The sequence below is a fragment of the Sebastes fasciatus genome, chromosome 2 (assembly GCF_043250625.1).
Source record: "Sebastes fasciatus isolate fSebFas1 chromosome 2, fSebFas1.pri, whole genome shotgun sequence".
Classification (NCBI taxonomy): Eukaryota; Metazoa; Chordata; class Actinopteri; order Perciformes; family Sebastidae; genus Sebastes; species Sebastes fasciatus.
The window spans coordinates 22,791,301-22,797,300 of NC_133796.1; the positions used below are offsets into that span (position 1 = coordinate 22,791,301).

Genomic DNA, 6,000 nt, shown 5'->3' on the forward strand with positions numbered 1-6,000 from the left:
TTTCTCGTGGCAAACACAACACTGAGATTAGACATTTCAAGGGGGCATTACATTTTGGTAAATATAGAATTGGGCAGGTGTATCACTTAAAGTGAAGAGTTAAATGCAATGTAATGACTTTTACGTAAATCCATTCATTTTTTCTCTGGCGTATTCATTTTAGCTCATTAAGGACGCAGGAGGCCATGAGAAAGCATGTTCAGTAAATACATTTTAACATTTCCAACACATTTCAGAGTAGAGAGGCAAGGGAGAGTGACTTTCACACGATGCGCACAACACCATTGAGAATCTATAGGACACCTGTCATTATAAAACAAATTTGATACATCCCAGTCTGTTCTCATTCCCAGGGCGTTAAATACTGAGGCTTTGTCACGGCCGTCGGCGTGTGATGCCGCCACTAAAGGCACCATCTAGCGCCTGTATGAGATGCACCAGGCTTTCCATTAACTACAATGTAAAACCCATCCACGGCAACAGTAAACCCGCAGAGAAAGTGTGCCTGGAGTGTGGTGACGTAGTTTAAAGAGTGAAAAGACACACATAAGGGCAAGTTTCACTTTCACGTTACAATCAGCTGCTCATTTGTGTCCGGTGTTCACAACGTTCAGTTTCATTTTCTTACCAAACATAGTAGTTTCAAGCTCAACCATGTTGTTTTTTTTCCTAAACATAACTAAGTGTTTTTGTTGCCTAAACCTAAAGTGACGCCAAGTTGCGTGACACAGTGGCAGTATGTGATAAGTTGGGATGAGAACGTGTTGCACATCCATGGTGCCCAGAGGATGATCCTAATGACTTTGATGATCCTCAGACTTTATTTCTAGCGCTGCCATGAGGTTGATATTTGTAGATTTTAGTGAAATGTTTCAAAAATAGTGTTGGATGGATTGCCATAAAATGGAGGCAAACAAGTCATGGCCATGCCCACTTAGGAGACAGGAAGTGTATACCATTTCAAACCATTGGTGGAGCTTGAAATGTGTCATCTTTGTTATAGAGTATCTTTGGTGAAGCCTCAGAGCCACAAGCATGGTTGTAGACTCCTAGTCTTGTTTAATTATTAATAATAATATATTAATAATTATTAATTTCTAAGTAATTTCTAAGACCCTAATGCCACCAGGATGTGCACTTTCTCTCTAATGCATGCATTTAAACGATGTTTGCATCAAGGATGCGTGGATAAATCAGAAGCGGGATCGATTATGTATTCAGTTAAATTCTACCAGAGTTCACACAGTTACTGAGGGTTGATTTTTTGCAAAGAATCTGCTTCTAAACAGCAGGTGTAAATGTGAAGGGGTCTGTTAAAAAAAAGTAATATGAAGATGAGTTCTTCAAACAATGAATACAGTAACTGCATAATTACACCTCTTGAAGGAATAAAATACAACCTTGAACCTCCCACGCATTATTCCCATTCCAACCCAGCAATAGAGAAGCTTTTTGCAACATTACACTATCTCGCATCTGGATAATTTACATCGACAGATGCTGCTTCAGCTGGACTATCACAGTTTGTTGTGCCCTATGTGTGCTGGATGTACTCCCACAGCACCCTAGCAGATACATTAATTTGTCCTCAACCAATGAATATATTCAATATTCAATTAAAGAAAGCCACAAAAACGTTTTAGCCAACTGCCCCCTAGCTATTGGCATCATACTGTTCATGGCATGAATCTTCAATTAACACCTGATGTAACACACAAAGTCACAAACATTGTAGATTAGTATCCCGATAGCATTTCTTCTTCAAGAACGGCATGTCTATTGGAATATACACCTCAGAAATGTTGTACTTGGTTACAATTTATATAAAAATAAAATGTAAGTATATAACTTTTGTCTTTGTTGTGTGTAAGCCAACAGTGTTCATCCATTGCACCCTGGGTCATGACTGTGGACATCAGTCAAACAGAAAAGCTACAGCTGCTCCCACATCAGCACCAGTGTTGTGACTGAGTGCACACTTGTGTGTCCTTACAATGATATTCGGTTGCTTCAATCCCACTGGTATAGTGCACTATACATACCAGAGTAAATGCAAATCCGTGAAGGCATGGTGCATTCTCCACAACTTCTCAATCAGACGTGGACCCATGAGAGGGAAACGTGACGAACTATAAATTACCCAACATAAACAGACAGAGGAAAGAAGAGGTGACACTAATATTGTTTTCTTAGATGAAGCCCACTTTTTAACATCTTCTTTTGTTTCCATGTGGTCGATGGCTTGTTAAACACCTGCTTTGAATGATAATTGTATTTGGATTAGGGCTATCAAAGTTAACGCGATAATAACGCAAATTCCTTTTAACGCCACTAATGCTTTAACGCATTAACGCAACTTAGATTTTTAGGTTGTAGTGGGCTCAGTTTTGAAGCTAGAGGGAAGATAGTGGTATCGTATGAAACTAGAAAAAACTAAGAAATCCATTGGTGCCAACCAACCAATTGGTACCATATCATATAGCTTGTCATAAAGGAGGCTAAATAACATTCCAAACTTGCGCTACATTTTGGCGAGGAAAAACTGTTATGGCCATTTTCAAAGGGGTCCCTTGACCTGAAAATGGGTTCTATGTGTACCCACAAGTCTCCCCTTTACGGACATGCACACTTTATGATAATCACAGGCAGTTTGGAACAAGTCATAGTCAAGTCAGCACACTGAAACACTGACAGCTGTTGTTGCCTGTTGGGCTTGAGTTTGCCATGTTATGACTTGAGCATATGTTTCATGCTAAATGCAGTACCTGTGAGAGTTTATGTAGAGTATTTGTCATTGTTTGGTGCTGTTAATTGCTTTCCAATACATATATTTGTATAAAGAAAGCATATTTGCCAATTCCCATGTTGACAAGAGCATTAAATACTTGAAAAATCTCCCTTTAAGATACATTTTGAACAGATAAAAAATGTGTGATTAATTCGTGATTAATCACGATTAAATATTTGAATCTATTGACAGCCACCCATATGAAATGACAATTATCAAATTCTGACCACATCATGAATGGATGTCAAACTGTTAGTGATAGCCTATGAAAAGCATATTTTTCTTCTCGCTCCCCCACTCCGTTTCACACCACTTGGACTTTGGGTTCACCATAAAGGCGCCACGGTTGAATTCTTGGCTTGCTTCCTGGGTTCAAGAATGGATTCAGTGGATTGTGGAAGGGATTGCCCCACTAAGGTGATGAGGTGGTTGCTGATCCTGTTGCTGATGTGTCACACAGGTCAATACCTGTGTTAGTGCAGCCACTGCTCCCACGTGTTGTTTCGCTGTTCCCTCTTGTAGAGGTGAGATGTGAAGTCACACGGCTGGAGCAGAAACTGTGCTGTGCAACAAATATGTAGTTTTATTATTATGTCAATGACAAACAACTGACATTTCATATCTTATTGTGATTAGATTTCATGGTGGATTTAACTTCAGAAAACAACAACGTGCAGAGCAGGCAGGTGAAGACCGATATTCTATATGAGATGTGCAGAAAACAACAATTACATATATCCATCATGTCGCGTGTCACAAATGCAGAACACTGATATATATGTTGTGTCGGACCTTGACTGACTGCTGGTAAATACATGTTGTTGGCATTCATTTGTACTGTTTCAGGGCAGCCAGTTCACTCTTTACTTTATTGGGTTTTTGTGTATTTATCTGCCAAAGGGTACTACCACACAGTGCCAGAAAATGCCTGCTTAGACTCCAGATCTCCAGATCCCAGTACAGTAGAGGCTACCAATGTGTGTACCAGTGTTTTTCAGCTGAACATCTGATGGTAACAAACAAGAATATAAACACCATTACCAGCACTCACACCTACCCACATACACACCCTCCCACACACACAGCAACATCAAAACTAGCAGCAGGCCATGGCAAAATTAAGATCCTGTACATGCAATCGGGACAACATCATCATTCATTTTGAGTTGCAGGGTAATTTCAATAGTCACTCTCCTTTTAGCTGTCTCCACTAATTCCTTAGGCAACTATCTGACTATTTACGTAGCAGCTAAATGTTCCATTATGTTCACCAGCTAGTTAACTTTGTATGTCAGCCATTTGGTACTGGGTGCGTATGCAGTTGGTTGATAGCTGGAAACAATGTTGATGAGACTGAACCAAAATAGTAGAGTTGTGTGCTGTAAAACCAAAACAATGAGCCAAAAGATGATGAAAAGTTAGCATTTTAGCATTTCTGGTTATCTCGTCTTGAAGCCAATGGGAATATTGAATGCGTTTTTAGTTTGATGCCTGAAATAAGGTCTGTGGTTAACACAAGCCTAAGAGATTTTAACGTTTTGTTCTACGATATAAAATACGATAATAAATACCCCACTCGTGAATTTTTGAAGCTATTATGTGTCTTAAAAATGGCAGTTGCTGACAAGTTGCTAAATGAGACTACAAAACGTCATTAAACTGAACACTCGTCCACCTTTAGCTTAGTGGTGGTGACGCAAAGTCATGCGACCGTGGTAGCACCGTTGTAGCCTAACATTAGCTTTTTATTTTTTGCATTTACACTTCAAAATTCCTAAAAAAGTAGTGTAAGTATCATAAAAGTTTGCTTTCCACAGAGTTTATTTTCTGCAATAATCCCAAATTCAATCCAATGGGAAAAATCTCATTGGCGTTTTGTCGAGGGACCCAGTGCGATACTAACTGCCGGGTTGGCCTACAAAAATACGTCATCCCTGCAGCACTCTATATAATATATTGATTAGTGCAGCTTTGTGTTGATGTTATTAAGGCACGTATGTCTCGGCTCAGTCTGTAAGGCTATAAGAGCTCCAGAACAGCACATCTCTGCCCTTCTCACTCCTCACCAATATCTGGCCATCTGAGGCCTCTGTGACAAACACTCACCTTGAGTGCTGAATCACACATCCCTGGGGCTGGCCGACTCTGCCTGATGAATTTTCTTGGGAAAGAAAGGAGGGGTTATCTCGGAGGTCACCCTAATGTGAGCGACATTCATCAAACCTCGCTCCAGAGGAAGCGGCTGAAATTGGAAAACGGAAAAGGTAGTGATTCTTGGAGGGTTGCAGGCGAGCAGGGGCACAAAATGGGGGAGCGGGGAACAAAACAAACAAACAGCTTTAACGCAGAGTCGGAGGATAGCTAATGGATTGGAGATATGGCAAGTGGGCAGTGCATGTTTACATGTTGTAAACTGCAGTCAGCTCATTCATCACAGTAGCCTTAATATTTCCCTCTAGCAGCCTTTGCTTTCAATTTGGTAGCAGTCACTGCACCTTCGTCCACACAGGAATATAGGCTACACATCCAACACACTGAAGTGAATTAGCGTGTTCATTTAGAATTATACGCACGCCTGTAAGTGCACAGATGTATTCATACATTATATATATATGTTAAGCATATTCTCCATGTCATCACTCACCTTGTGAAACGTTTTCACATTTCAAATCTTTTGGTTCAGTTTCATGTTTTTCACTCAGTGTAGATATTCTTTAGCTTTTCAAATGAAAATTTGTCTCCTCACCTTTAGCACAGAATTTGACTGTTAGACTGAAGCTGTGCTCTACATGTGTATTATGTGTTGGCATAAATCAGTAATGAATTTCCTTGCAGTGGCACAGCGGCTCGGTGCTCACACTGTTGCCTCACAGCACCGGTTTGCGTGTGTGTGTGTTTATTTATTTATTTTTCTCAGTTTTATTTTGTTGTGTTTTGTTTTGTTCCCACATTTCAGACACACTGCAAGTCAGTGGGGGGACTCGAGACTCAAAATTGCCCAAAGGTATGAATGTTAGTGTGAATGATTGTTTATCTGTTAGCTCTGTGATGGTGACCTGGTCAGGGTTTTCAATGGCTTCCACCCAAGTTCTACTGGATAGGCTGCAGGACTCTGCGACCCTGAAATGAAATACACAAAGCAAACGACTGAATCAGATACAAAACAGAATGAATGTGCATAACAGATACTGGCAAAACAAATGCATTATTTG

At 40.2% G+C, this 6,000-nt stretch overlaps 1 long non-coding RNA gene across 1 annotated transcript; it reads right to left on the bottom strand.

Moving 5' to 3' along the window:
• Window positions 1-1,127: 1,127 nt before the first annotated feature.
• On the bottom strand, window positions 1,128-5,571 carry LOC141762054 (uncharacterized). The gene is made up of 3 exons (XR_012592712.1): window positions 5,433-5,571; window positions 4,895-5,030; window positions 1,128-3,350 (listed from the first exon to the last, which is right to left on the bottom strand). It is a non-coding gene; the product is annotated as an uncharacterized LOC141762054 (long non-coding RNA).
• Between the last annotated feature and the right edge of the window lie 429 nt (window positions 5,572-6,000).